Source organism: Petromyzon marinus, unplaced genomic scaffold (assembly GCF_048934315.1).
Source record: "Petromyzon marinus isolate PM22_M1 ecotype Great Lakes invasive population unplaced genomic scaffold, UKy_Petmar_22M1.pri1.0 PM_G_Scaffold_10, whole genome shotgun sequence".
Classification (NCBI taxonomy): domain Eukaryota; kingdom Metazoa; phylum Chordata; class Hyperoartia; order Petromyzontiformes; family Petromyzontidae; genus Petromyzon; species Petromyzon marinus.
The window spans coordinates 1,754,911-1,770,586 of record NW_027422651.1 but is presented as its reverse complement, the minus strand read 5'-3'; the positions used below and the strand labels follow the sequence as shown (position 1 = coordinate 1,770,586).

At 52.5% G+C, this 15,676-nt stretch overlaps 1 long non-coding RNA gene across 1 annotated transcript; it reads left to right on the top strand.

Annotated features, from left to right (window-relative positions):
• Window positions 1-7,569: 7,569 nt before the first annotated feature.
• On the top strand, window positions 7,570-15,675 carry LOC142908591 (uncharacterized). Its single transcript, XR_012931878.1, has 3 exons — window positions 7,570-7,933; window positions 12,398-12,462; window positions 15,615-15,675. It is a non-coding gene; the product is annotated as an uncharacterized LOC142908591 (long non-coding RNA).
• Window position 15,676: the final 1 nt, after the last annotated feature.

The window sequence follows — 15,676 nt, the reverse complement described above, 5'->3', positions numbered from 1 at the left end:
CACACACATACAGGATGTGACTATGTTACACATACACAAACAGGATGTGACTATGTTACACACACACACAAACAGGATGTGACTATGTTACACACACAGCTACAGGGATGTGATTATGTTACACACACACATACAGGATGTGATTATGTTACACACACACACAGGATGTGACTGTTACACACACACACAGCTACGGGATGTGATTATGTTACACACACACATACAGGATGTGATTATGTTACACACACACAGGATGTGATTATGTTACACACACACACAGGATGTGACTATGTTACACACACACACACGATGTGACTATGTTACACACACACATACACACAGGATGTCACTATGTTACACACACACATACAGGCTGTGACTATGTTACACACACACACAGGATGTGACTATGTTACATACATACAGGATGTGACTATGTTACACACACATACGGGACGTGACTATGTTACACACACATACAGGATGTGACTATGTTACACACACATACACAGCTTCAGGACGTGATTATGTTACACACACACATACAGGATGTGACTATGTTACACACACATACAGGATGTGATTATGTTACACACACACGATGTGATTATGTTACACACACACATACAGGATGTGACTATGTTACACACACACATACAGGACGTGATTATGTTACACACACACATACAGGATGTGACTATGTTACACACACATACAGGATGTGATTATGTTACACACACACACAGGATGTGACTATGTTACACACACACAGCTTCAGGATGTGACTATGTTACACACACACAGCTTCAGGATGTGACTACGTTACACACACATACAGGATGTGACTATGTTACACACACAGTATGTGACTATGTCACACACACACAGGATGTGATTATGTTACACACACATCACACACACGATGTGACTATGTTACACACACACACAGCTTCAGGACGTGACTATGTGACACACATACACAGCTTCAGGACGTGACTATGTTACACACACACACACGATGTGACTATGTTACACACACACAGCTTCAGGATGTGACTATGTTACACACACATACAGGATGTGACTATGTTACACACACAGAATGTGACTATGTTACACACACACAGGATGTGATTATGTTACACACACACATACAGGATGTGACTATGTTACACATACACAAACAGGATGTGACTATGTTACACACACACACAAACAGGATGTGACTATGTTACACACACAGCTACAGGGATGTGATTATGTTACACACACACATACAGGATGTGATTATGTTACACACACACACAGGATGTGACTGTTACACACACACACAGCTACGGGATGTGATTATGTTACACACACACATACAGGATGTGATTATGTTACACACACACAGGATGTGATTATGTTACACACACACACAGGATGTGACTATGTTACACACACACACACACGATGTGACTATGTTACACACACACATACACACAGGATGTCACTATGTTACACACACACATACAGGCTGTGACTATGTTACACACACACACACAGGATGTGACTATGTTACACACACACACAGCTCAAGTCCCAACTCGACCTGAGACCACACCCGAACAAACATGCAGGCGCTTTATACAGTGAGGGAAAAAAGTATTTGATCCCCTGTTGATTTTGTACGTTTGCCCACTGACAAAGAAATGATCAGTCTATAATTTTAATGGTAGGTTTATTTGAACAGTGAGATACAGAATAACAGCAACAAAAAATCCAGAAAAACGCATGTCAAGAATGTTATAAATTGATTGCATTATCTCTCCCTGTGTAACATTCTTGACATGCGTTTTACTGGATTTTGTTGTTGTTGTTCTGTCTCTCACTGTTCAAATAAACCTACCATTAAAATTATAGACTGATCATTTCTTTGTCAGTGGGCAAACGTACAAAATCAACAGGGGATCAAATACTTTTTTCCCTAACTGTATCTCTCCCCGTGTATCTCTCCCCCCTGTATCTCTCCCCGTGTATCTCTCCCCCTGTATCTCTCCCCCGTGTATCTCTCCTTGTGTATCTCTCCCCGTGTATCTCTCCTCGTGTATCTCTCCCCGTGTATCTCTCCCCGTGTATCTCTCCCCCGTGTATCTCTCCCCGTGTATCTCTCCCCCTGTATCTCTCCCCGTGTATCTCTCCCCCGTGTATCTCTCCCCCTGTATCTCTCCCCGTGTATCTCTCCCCGTGTATCTCTCCCCCGTGTATCTCTCCCCGTGTATCTCTCCCCCTGTATCTCTCCCCGTGTATCTCTACCCCTGTATCTCTCCCCCTGTATCTCTCCTCGTGTATCTCTCCCCGTTTATCTCTCCCCCTGTATCTCTCCCCCGTGTATCTCTCCCCCAGTATCTCTCCCCCGTGTATCTCTCCCCGTGTATCTCTCCCCCGTGTATCTCCCCCGTGTATCTCTCCCCGTGTATCTCTCCCCCTGTATCTCTCCCCATGTATCTCTACCCCTGTATCTCTCCCCCTGTATCTCTCCCCCTGTATCTCTCCCCCGTGTATCTCTCCCCGTGTATCTCTCCCCCTGTATCTCTCCCCCTGTATCTCTCCCCGTGTATCTCTCCCCCTGTATCTCTCCCCCTGTATCTCTCCCCCGTGTATCTCTCCCCCTGTATCTCTCCCCCTGTATCTCTCCCCCGTGTATCTCTCCCCCTGTATCTCTCCCCGTGTATCTCTCCCCGTGTATCTCTCACACGTACACACACTCACACGTACACACACTCACACGTACACACTCACACGTACACACACTCACACGTACACACACGTACACACACTCACACGTACACACACTCACACGTACACACACGTACACACTCACACACACTCACACGTACACACACTCACACGTACACACTCACACGTAGACACACTCACACGTGCACACACGTACACACACTCACACGTACACACACTCACACGTACACACACTCACACGTACACACTCACACGTACACACGTACAACAACAACAACCGCCATTCGCCACTAAGTGGCGGTGACGTCACCACGACGCTTGTGCCAGGCTATGTGCACCCTGAGGCCACGTGAAGTGTCGAACGCCCGCTGGCAGGAGGTCACGGGGCAGACCCAGGTGCCACGGGTCGACTGACTGAGATGACTGGCTGATGCACCACCTGTGCCCCCTACTGTGCCAACCTGCTGTGCTTTAGCCACCCGGCGCTCCGCTCGCTGTTGTGAGCGTCGCTCCTCCGCCCTCCGTTGTTGTTGGAGGGCGACTGCCTCCAACTGCCCAGTAGCATCCTTCACGAGCCTCCTCCACAGAGGCCGATCTTGACACCGCTGGTACCAGTCATCGGCAAGTCCACTCAGCTCCACGTCCTCCTGTACCACATCACTCCATCTCTTCTCTAGCCCGTGCCGCGCCCGCTTAGCCCCCTCAATCCGGCCAAACAAAAGCTGTTTCGGCATGCGGTGGCTGGGCATGCGGGCTACATGACCCAGCCATCGCAGCCTTGCCTGCCGGAGGAGCTCACCGATGGGACCCTGCCCAGATCTTTCAAGGATTTGTGAGCTCCTCACACAATCCAGTCTGGTTAAACCCAGGATGGATCGTAGGCAGGCCAGCCTAAATGTTTCTAACCGGCGAAGATGTTCCATTAGGGAGGTCCACGTTTCGCAAGCGTAGAGAAGGGAGGGAATGACCGTGGCCGAGAAGACCTGAAGCTTAGTGCGGAGCGACAGACCAGGTAGCTTCCACACAGCGTTACGCAACCGATGAAAAGATATTGCCGCTCGACTGATTCGGAGTGAGACCTCTGCTGTTAAACTGGAGCCAGTCATAAGCACACTGCCCAGGTATGGGAAACTCTCCACTCTCTCCACAACTGCCCCATCACCGATTGGGAGTTGTGGGGGTGGAGTGTCCGATGGTACAAAATACCCAGGCAGGTGCTTAGTTTTGGTGGGGCTGATGGTAAGGCCCCACCTCTTAGTGGCACGCTCCAGTCTCAGCAGCAGCGTCTCCAACTCCTCCTCTGACTGAGCAGCTATTACCAAGTCATCAGCATACATAACGTGGTTGAGCAATAGGGAGCCATCCCTTGACCGCACCCGGGCATCGATTAGCCTCCCATTATATCTGTACCATATGGAGATTCCCCCGGTACAGCTATTGAAGGCTTCACGAACTACGTGGTCAAAATAGATGTTAAATAATGTGGGAGCCAGAGGACATCCCTGTCGCACCCCAAGGTGTACAGGGAATGGCTCTGACTCCCGGCCACGTAGTTTTACCCGGGCCCGCTCACCATCATGAAGGTCCTTAATGATCGTGAGCAGAGGGTCAGGTACTCCAAAAGCACGAAGAACGACCCAGAGCCCAGGCCTACTGATGGTATCATAGGCCTTGACCAGGTCAATAAAGCAGAGATGTAGGTCTTGTTGGAATTCCCTACACCTCTGCTGTAGCAGACGGACAGAAAATATGGCATCTGTGCAGGACCGCCCTTTCCTGAAACCGCATTGGGGCTCCGCAAGCCTCTCCTCAGCGTGCCTGGCAAGGCGATGCTGAATAATCCTTGCCAGGACCTTTCCCGGCACACTGAGGATTGAGATGCCCCTGTAGTTGTTACAGTCTGTGCGGTCCCCCTTCTTAAAAAAGGGGGACCACCAGGGCATCCTTCCAATCCTGCGGAACCCGTCCAGTGGTCCAGACTGTTGTTATGATGTCATATAGGGCAGTCTGTGCACAAACGCCACCCTCCCTCAGCATTTCGCTTGGGAGATCATTTCTGCCCGCTGCCTTTCCTGGTCTCAGACTCCGGATCGCCTTCAATACTTCCTCAGCAGATGGCACCTCAGCCAGCCACTCACAGGGGGTGACTTCATCCAATATTTGAGGCACCGCAGCCTCAGCAGGGTCATCCTCACTTTGTGCCACGATGTTTTCCTGGCTGAGGGATTTTCCCTCCCCCAGGACCTCACAGAAATGCTCAGCAAATCTGCGAACCTGTTCCTGGGGGTCGGAAATCGGATCACCGTTTTTTCCCCTAATGATGGTAATAGGTGTGGCGCTGCAGGTTACTTTTTTGATGGAGTTAAATAGAGATTTGTGATCACAGGCCACTGAGGCAGACTCCATCTCCTCAGCAACCCACGACCACCACCCATCCTTGCAGCGCCTCACGGCTCTCCGAACCTCCGAGCGAAGGCTGCGGTAAGCCTCCTCATTCTCTGACGTGGGATTCTGTAGCCGATGACAGTGTGCCTGTCGCTTTTTCTCAACCATCGTGAACAACTCCTCTGTCATCCAGGGTGTCTGGGGAGGTCTGGACCGCGTACCCAAAGCAGCCATTGCAGCTGCATGAGTCACAGTCCTAAACCTCGCCCATTTACCCTCGACATCAGGAGGAGTCGGGGACGATGCCAATCCCAGCCGCAAGCGATGATGAAATTCTCGCTTGCAACTTTCATCAGATAACTGAGACCAGGCCACTTTAGGTTGGAATGGGGTCCTGGGTGTACACCCACCACCGGAGTGGAAGAATGGCAGGCGCATCTTACAGATGACTAGTCGATGGTCAGAGGGCAGATCAGCTCCACGGTAGGTCCTGGTGTCAAGGACATGGGCTCGCATTCGCTGGTCCGTCACTATGTAGTCCAGCAGATGTTCTTGCTTGGACCCAGCATGCATCCATGATGTTGTGTGGATGCGCCGATGCCGGAACAGCGTGTTGGTAATTACAAGCCCATGGGCTGCACAAAAATCTAGCAGCCTCCTACCGTTGTTATTGAGCTGATCTGGCCCATGCCCTCCAATCACTCCAGACCAGGTGCCAGTATCATGACCAACTCGGGCATTGAAGTCACCCAACATGATGACTCTATCCCGAGGGGCCACTTTAGCCAGCACCTGTGACAGGAGGTCATAGAAGGCATCTGACTCATCGGCTTTGCCTGCATCCCTCCACGGATGTTCATCTTCGGTGGGGGCATAAGTAACCACGACCACCATTCCTCGCCTCCGGTTGATGGGAAGGCGACCCCAAAGTAGCCTGGGGCTTACAGCTTCCCACACCTCACCGCCACGCTCCCACGCCCCCTTCATTCTTTTGTTCAAAAGAAGACCCACACCCTGTTGTTTGGCAGTCTGCTGCCCCGAGTAGAGGACTGTCCACCCCTCATGGTGGCAGGAGCCAGAGCCGGTCCACCGGACCTCCTGAATGCCGCATAGATCCAGGCGGTACCGGTCCAGCTCCCGACAGAGGAGTGGCAGCCTCTCCTCCGCAGTGAGCGTTCGAACATTCCACGTGGCCAACCGTAGTGGCTTTTCGTTGTTTCTGGAGTAGCCCCGAGGGTAGGTATTCAATCTCCTGGCTCCGCCAATTGGGGTTTGGCCAGGAGACGTCATAGACGCCTGGCCCCCGGGGCCTCCGGCACAAGCTTAGTTGTTACATATTTCAGTTTAATTCGTAGTTTCGTGGTAATTAATTGAAGGTGGAGGGGTTACCAGCCCCTCGCACCCGTCCAGAGCCCCCGTTTAGCCCCTGTGGTGGACACATATGCCATGAGGGGAGGAGCCAATCAAAATTGGATCTCCCCCCACAGCGCTGTCCACGACAGAGTTGCCCGTCCGGCACCACGAGGAGGTAGGGGGTTGTTTTGCCGGACGTACACACACTCACACGAACACACACTCACACGTACACACACTCACACGTACACACTCACACGTACACACGTACACACACTCACACGTACACACACTCACACGTACACACTCACACGTACACACTCACACGTACACACACTCACACGTACACACACTCACACGTACACACACTCACACGTACACACACTCACACGTACACACACGTACACACACTCACACGTACACACACTCACACGTACACACACTCACACGTGCACACACGTACACACTCACACGTACACACACTCACACGTACACACACTCACACGTGCACACACGTACACACACTCACACGTACACACACTCACACGTACACACACTCACACGTACACACACTCACACGTGCACACACGTACACACTCACACGTACACACACTCACACGTACACACACTCACACGTGCACACACTCACACCTGCACACACTCACACGTACACACACGTACACACTCACACGTACACATGTACACACACTCACACGTACACACACTCACACGTACACACACTCACAGTTACACACAAGGAGAGAGATGTGTGGAGTGGTTTTGGATGGAGGGAGGTGGGAGGGGAGCCGAAAGCCTCAGCAAACCTTCACTTCTGCCAGGGTTAATAATTCATTGGTGTCTTCTCCAGCTGGGTCAATCATTAATCGTACACACCCCACTCACTCTGACTCATTCCATTCTTTTAAATCCTCTCGCCTGCTCGTCTCCCTCGCAGGAGGAAAAGAGGAGGGTTGGTGAACCGAGCCGATCCATGCATCACCACCACCACCAGCAGCAGCACCACCACCACCAGCACCACCACCAGCACCAGCACCACCACCAGCACCACCACCAACAGCAGCAGCAGCACCACCACCAGTAGCAGTACCACCAGCACCACCACCAGCAGCACCACCAGCAGCAGCAGCACCACCACCACCAGTAGCAGTACCACCACCAGCACCACCACCACCAGCACTACCACCAGCACCACCACCACCACCAGCACCACCACCACCAGTAGCAGTACCACAACCAGCACCACCACCACCAGCACTACCACCACCACCAGCACCACCACCACCAACAGCACCACCACCAACAGCACCACCAGCACCAGCAGAAATGTCCCCAGGCTCCGTCTCCGCGCCCCTCCGCAGCTGCAGGAGTCTGGCTCCATCTCCTGTCGCCGTTGGCATCGTCGCCGTCTTGGCGGTGGCCGCTGCTTATGAAGGTGGGCGCAGCGTTGGTGGTGCACCAGGGGTTGGTGGTACACACACAGCGTTGGTGGTGTACACACAGCGTTGGTGGTACACACACAGCGTTGGTGGTGTACACACAGCGTTGGTGGTGTACACACAGCGTTGGTGGTGTACACACAGTGTTGGTGGTGTACACAGTGTTGGTGGTGTACACCACAGTGTTGGTGGTGTACACACAGTGTTGGTGGTGTACACACACAGTGTTGGTGGTGTACACACAGTATTAGTGGTGTACACACAGTGTTGGTGGTGTACACACAGTGTTGGTGGTGTACACACAGTGTTGGTGGTGTACACACAGCGTTGGTGGTGTACACACAGTGTTGGTGGTGTACACACAGTGTTGGTGGTGCACCAGGGGTTGGTGGTGCACCAGGGGTTGGTGGTGCACCAGGGGTTGGTGGTGTACACACAGTGTTGGTGGTGTACACACAGTGTTGGTGGTACACACACAGTGTTGGTGGTGTACACACAGTGTTGGTGGTGTACACACAGTGTTGGTGGTGTACACACAGCGTTGGTGGTGCACCAGGGGTTGGTGGTGTACACAGTGTTGGTGGTACACACACAGTGTTGGTGGTGTACACACAGTGTTGGTGGTGTACACACAGTGTTGGTGGTGTACACACAGTGTTGGTGGTGTACACACAGTGTTGGTGGTACACACACAGTGTTGGTGGTGTACACAGTGTTGGTGGTGTACACCACAGTGTTGGTGGTGTACACACACAGTGTTGGTGGTGTACACACACAGTGTTGGTGGTGTACACACAGTGTTAGTGGTGTACACACAGTGTTGGTGGTGTACACACAGTGTTGGTGGTGTACACACAGCGTTGGTGGTGTACACACAGTGTTGGTGGTGTACACACAGTGTTGGTGGTGCACCAGGGGTTGGTGGTGCACCAGGGGTTGGTGGTGCACCAGGGGTTGGTGGTGTACACACAGTGTTGGTGGTGTACACACAGTGTTGGTGGTACACACACAGTGTTGGTGGTGTACACACAGTGTTGGTGGTGTACACACAGTGTTGGTGGTACACACACAGCGTTGGTGGTGTACGGTGCTTTTTTCAGGAATATTTTTGCATGCGTTTTTTTTCACGGATTTTCTGTTTACACAGTCACCACATAGTCACTCTGTTTTCTCGTTCGTGTTTTTGTGTTTTTGTGTTTGTTGCGGTTGGACCGGATTCAAGAGCCGAACGGCTCACAGGGGCTATAACCAAAATAAACTGAAACTGAAGGAAAAAAACATCTGATAAACTGAAGGTGACAAAAACACAAAGCGGCTCGTGGCTCCGCACAACGATGGCTCTTTGAAAGCTCCACGTCTCTCTCCGCGTCTCTCTCGTTCCCCGCGGAGTCAACTCGTTCGCCGAGATGGAGCGCTCCGACGGAGCCTTTGACGCTAGCAGGCGAGGCTGCTCGCTTGTTTAGACGACGCCGACGCCGCTCGAAGCGTCTCACCGCGTGCTGAGATGATGCACAGCGAGCGATGACCACAAACTGATGATGATGATGATGACCCGCGTGGCGGCCACGTCCATTCTCGATGTGGGGGTGGGGGTGGTGGGGGAAGCGGAGGACACGGAGGGAAAAATCCACGCGACCACATGAAGAGAGAGTGTGTACGTGTGTGTACGTGTGAGTGTGTGTTTGTGTACGTGTGTGTACGTATGTGTGTGTACGTGAGTGTGTCTGTGTACGTGTGAGTGTGTGTCTGTGTACGTGTGAGTGTGTGTGTTTGTGTACGTGTGAGTGTGTGTACGTGTGTGTACGTGTGTATGTATGTGCGATAGTGTAGCGGTTAGCGCGCTGCGCTATGAACCTGGCAACCCGGGTTCGATTCCCGCTCACGGCCAACACCAGTGACGATTATTCGAACCGGTCCCGGGCCTCCCTTAGGTCGACTCAGCCTCAAATGAGTACATTGCCACTAGGGAGACAAAGGCGGTCGGGCGTGGTGCTGGCCACCCACCCTCTCGTGTACCGTTTCGGCCTTCATAGGTGCTCGCTAACAGCACTTGCCCCTACAGTCTGTTAAGGCTATATGGGGATCTTTGTCTTGTCTTGTATGTGAGTGTGTCTGTGTACGTGTGAGTGTACGTGTGAGTGTGTGTCTGTGTACGTGTGTGAGTGTGTGTCTGTGAGTGTGTGTACATGTATGTACGTGTGAGTGTGTGTCTGTGAGTGTGTGTACATGTATGTACGTGTGAGTGTGTGTCTGTGTACATGTGAGTGTGTGTCTGAGTACGTGTGAGTGTGTGTCTGTGTACGTGTGTGAGTGTGTGTGTCTGTACCGGGGGAATCTCCATTTGGTACAGCTATAATGGGAGGCTGATCGATGCCCGGGTGCGGCCAAGGGATGGCTCCCTATTGCTCAACCACGTTATGTATGCTGATGATTTGGTAATAGCTGCTCATTCAGAGGAGGAGTTGGAGACGCTGCTGCTGAGACTGGAGCGTGCCACTAAGAGATGGGGGCCTTACCTTCAGCCACACCAAAACTAAGCACCTGCCTGGATATTTTGTACCATCGGACACTCCACCCCCACAACTCCCAATCGGTGATGGGGCAGTTGTGGAGAGAGTGGAGAGTTTCCCATACCTGGGCAGTGTGCTTATGACTGGCTCCAGTTTAACAGCAGAGGTCTCACTCCGAATCAGTCGAGCGGCAATATCTTTTCATCGGTTGCGTAACGCTGTGTGGAAGCTACCTGGTCTGTCGCTCCGCACTAAGCTTCAGGTCTTCTCGGCCACGGTCATTCCCTCCCTTCTCTACGCTTGCGAAACGTGGACCCCCTTAATGGAGCATTTTCGCCGGTTGAAACATTTAGGCTGGCCTGCCTACGATCCATCCTGGGTTTAACCAGACTGGATTGTGTGAGGAGCTCACAAATCCTTGAAAGATCTGGGCAAGGTCCCATCGATGAGCTCCTCCGGCAGGCAAGGCTGGGTCATGTAGCCCGCATGCCCAGCCACCGCATGCCGAAACAGCTTTTGTTCGGCCGGATCGAGGGGGCTAAACGGGCGTGGCACGGGCTAGAGAGGAGATGGAGTGATGTGGTACGGGAGGACGTGGAGCTGAGTGGACTTGTCGATGACTGGTACCAGCGGTGTCAAAATTGGCCTCTGTGGAGGAGGCTCGTGAAGGACGCTACTGGGCAGTTGGAGGCAGTCGCCCTCCAACAACAACGGAGGGTGGAGGAGCGACGCTCACAACAACGAGCGGAGCGCCGGGTGGCTAAAGCACAGTAGGTTGGCACAGTAGGGGGCACAGGTGGTGCACCAGCCAGTCATTTCGGTCATCTCAGTCAGTCGACCCGTGGCACCTGGGTCTGCCCCGTGACCTGCCAGCGTGGCCTCAAGGTGCACATGGCCTGGCACAAGCGTCGTGGTGATGTCACCACCACTTAGTGGCGAATGGCAGTTGTTGTGTGTGTGTATGTAGCTGTTAGCGCGCTGCGCTACGAACCCGGCGACCCAAGTTCGATTCCCTCTCACGGCCAACACCGTCAGTGACGATTCTCTGAACCGGTCCTGGGCCTCCCCTAGGTCGACTCAAGCTCAAATGAGTAACCTGGTGCGGTGTGTAGTAAACATCGCCACTGGGGAGACAAAGGCGGCCGGGCGTGGTGCTGGCCACCCACGCCCTCGTGTGCCACAGTGCCGGTAGCCTTGGTAGGTGCTGCTACTCGCGAGCAGCAGCAGCACTTGCCCCGGCAGTCCGTGACAGCCGTCGTGTACACGATGGTGGGGATTTTTTGCACGCGGCGTTTTATATTAAATATTTGCTGTTTTTTTTCCAGGATGTTTCTGTTACGCGTTGTCGCTTTAAGATGTTCTGTGTTCATATTTTGTTTGTTGCGGCTGCACCCGACTTGAGAGCCGCATGGCTCACAACGCTATCTCCATAGATATAAAAGGCAAAGTTGTGATTGTGCGTGTCTGTTCAAAATGTTTAGCGTACTTCCCGACATGCAACAAACTGGAAATTTGCCACGTGGGTGCTTTCCAGACTGTACACCATCCTAAAATTATAAAAATACACTTTTGCTTTTTCTTTAGGGGGGTAGCTCAATAATGCATCTATTTTTTTTGCACGTCAAGTGAGCTGTGACGTCAAATCTGTCACGTGACCCGCGCACGTGGAAGCGTAACGCGTTGTAGTATAGTGACCCGAGTTCGATTCCCGCTCACGGCCACCGCCGGTGACGATTATTTTTTTACCGGTCCTGGGCCTTCCCTAGGTCGACTCGGCATCAAACGAGTACCTGCTCTGCTGTGTGAACATCGCCACTGGGGGGACGTGGTGAATCCTCGTCCCGGGCGTAGCCGGGTAGTACAGCTCGTACCTAACAAACTTGAAACTTCGTCTCTCTCTGTGTGCGCGCGTGCGCGTGTCTCTCCCCCCACCCACCCACCCCGCTGCAGTGGACCTGCTCGACACGGAGACCGCGCAGGGCGACCTCGGCTGGGTCGCCTTCCCGCCCGATGGGGTGAGTCGAGCGTGGAGGCCACGAGACCTCCGTGGATGTTCGGGGGGGGAGGGGCGTCCATAGATGACGTCACGCACTTAGGGGGCGGGGTCAGACATTTGTGACGATGCGTGACGAGAGAGGGAGGTTTGAGAAATGTGACGTCACATCATCAAAATGCGCAACTTTAAATAAATACAGACAACGCTAAGTTGCCTCGGTGGGAGTAGTTATATTGGAGAAACCAAATGACATGTCTCGGACCGCATTCGTGAACACAAAGCAGACCTGAAACACGGTAGGACCAACACCTCGGCCGTGGCAGATCACTGTTATAATTCAGTAGGCTCACATGACATTGACTTCTCCAAGACAGAGGTTCTTTGCAAGCCATCTGGCTACCATGAGAGATTCGTTCATGAGTCTATTCACATATACAAACACAGAGACAATTTCAACCGAGAAGATGGATTCTGGCTTAGCAATCATTGGAAGGATTTGATAAACCATTTTGGGTCTTAATTGATTGTTCACGCTTACGGTGGCCTTCAGACCTCATCCATTATTTTTCGTCTCCCCCCTCCTCTTTTCCGAACATAGATGGACTCGTCCTTCTGAACTGCCAAATCGCTCTCCGTGGTGCTAACGTTAAAAAAACGCCACTTTTTTCTAAATTTCTTGCTGTGGTTTTCACACCTGATGATGATTATGTTAGGGTCGTCGGCCCCCGGGATCTCTCCTGCCTGCGACCCTGCCCGCGAAGTACCGACGCCCCCAGACTCTCCACTAGTGTGGGAGCTGCCGCCGCTGCACTCCTCACCGGGCGGGGAAGGGCCGCCGCGCTCCTGTTCCCCCCCCTGGGCTGTCGAGAGTGATGCCTTACCGGCAGGAAACCCAATCTTCCTCGCTCGCCTCATGGTCCTTGTCGTGTGCAGGTCCTCGAGGGTTGGTAGATTGCAGGCAATTACCTTCTCAGCAGTGTGGATGATACGCTGCAGTCTGCTCTTGTCCTTGGCAGTGGCAGCAGCGTACCAGACGGTTATGGAGGAGGTGAGGATGGATTCAATGATTGCTGTATAGAATTGCACCATCATTGTCTTTGGCAGGTTGAATTTCTTCAGCTGCCATAGAAAGTAAATCCTCTGTTGAGCTTTCTTGGTGAGGGAGCTGATGTTCAGTTCCCACTTGAGGTCCCAGGAGAGAATAGTGCCCAGGAAGCGGAAGGACTCTACACTTTTGACTGGGGAGTCTAACAGGGTGATGGGGGTGAGTGGGGCTGTATTCTTCCTGAAGTCCACAACCATCTCAACTGTCTTTAGAGCATTTAGCTCTAAGTTGTTCTGGCTACACCAGGTCACCAGGTTGTCAGCTTCCCACCTATAGTCAGACTCATCCCCACCAGAGATCAGCCCAATGAGGGTGGTGTCGTCCGCAAACTTCAAGAGTTTGACGGACAGATGATTGGAGGTGCAGCTGTTGGTATACAGAGAGAAGAGCAGTGGGGAAAGGACGCAGCCCTGAGGAGTTCTGGTGCTGATGGAGCTGGAGTCAGAGACTTGTGTTCCCAGCTTAACGCACTGCTTCCTGTCAGACAGGAAGTCTGTGATCCAGTAGGGCACATTCAGCTGGAAGAGCTTGTCCTGAAGCAGGGCAGGGATGATGGTGTTGAAGGCAGAGCTGAAGTCCACAAACAGGATCCTAGCGTAGGATGCTGGGGCGTCCAGATGCTGTAGGATGAAGTGGAGGGCCATGTTAACTGCGTCGTCCACAGACCTGTTGGCTCTGTAGGCAAACTGAAGGGGGTCCAGGAGAGGGTCTGTGATGGCTTTGAGGTGTGCCAGGACCAGGCGCTCAAAAGACTTCATTACCACAGATGTAAGGGCGACCGGTCTGTAATCATTTAGTCCTGTTGGCCTTAGCTTTTTGGGCACAGGGATGATGGTGGAGGACTTGAGACAGGCTGGTACATGGCATGTCTCCAGGGAGGTGTTAAAGAGGTAGGTGAACACCGGAGACAGCTGGTCAGCGCAGTGCCTGAGGGTGGCTGGAGAGACAGAGTCCGGCCCGGCTGCTTTGCGTGGATTCTGCCTCTTGAAAAGTCTATTAACGTCTCCCTCCTGAAAGGAGAGAGTCGTCTCTATAGTATGGGTGGGGGATGGGGCCTCTTGAGTGGGAAGGGGTAGTTCAGGACAGTCCAATTGTCTTTCAAATCTGCAGTAGAACTCGTTCAGGTCGTTGGCCAGGCGGGAGTCGTTAGTGGTGTGGGGAGCTCTGGGCTTGTAGTTGGTGATCTGCCTGAGCCCTCTCCAGACAGAAGCAGAGTCGTTAGTAGAGAACTGGTGTTTTAGTCTCTCTGAGTACAGTCGTTTAGCCTCTCTCACCGCTTTGCTAAACCTGTTCTTCGACTCCTTGAATCTGTCTCTATCTCCACTCCTAAACGCTTCCTCCTTCTCCAACCTCAACCTTCTGAGCTTTGCTGAGAACCAGGGTTTGTTGTTGTTAAAGTTCACCTTGTTACGTGTTGGGATACAGCAGTCCTCATAGAAGCTGATGTAGGACGTCACAGCCTCTGTGAGTTCATCCAGACTATTGGTAGCAGTCGTGAACATATCCCAGTCAGTACAGTCTAAGCACGCCCGCAAATCTTCCACAGCCTCACTGGTCCACTGTTTAGATGTCCTCACAGCAGGTTTACAGAGTTTTAGTTTCTGCCTATATGCAGGAATCAGGTGGACCATGGCATGGTCAGAGTGTCCTAGTGCTGCTCGGGGGACGGCGTGGTAGGCTCTACTGACTGTAGTGTAGCAGTGATCCAGAGTGTTCCCTTCTCTGGTTGGGCATTTAATGAATTGTATGTATTTGGGGAGTTCGTGGCTGAGATTACCTTTGTTAAAGTCGCCAAGTACGATAACCAACGAATCTGGATTTGCTCGCTCCACACTCAGAATCTGATCGGCGAGCATGCGTTGGGCCTCTTTAACCTGAGGACATGGCGGCAAATAAACTCCGACCAAAATGAGCGACGCGAACTCGCGAGGCGAGTAAAACGGTTTACAGGTTATAAAAATTGATTCAAGGAGTGGAGAACAATGTTTCAGAATCACTGTGACATCTACACTCCCCCCCACACTCCCTCCCACACTCCACTCCCTCTCCCCTCACCACGACCGCAGTGGCAGCAGGCTACGAGTGGCCAACGCTCAAGGCCCAGGCTGTACCAGGCGCAGTGCCGCCG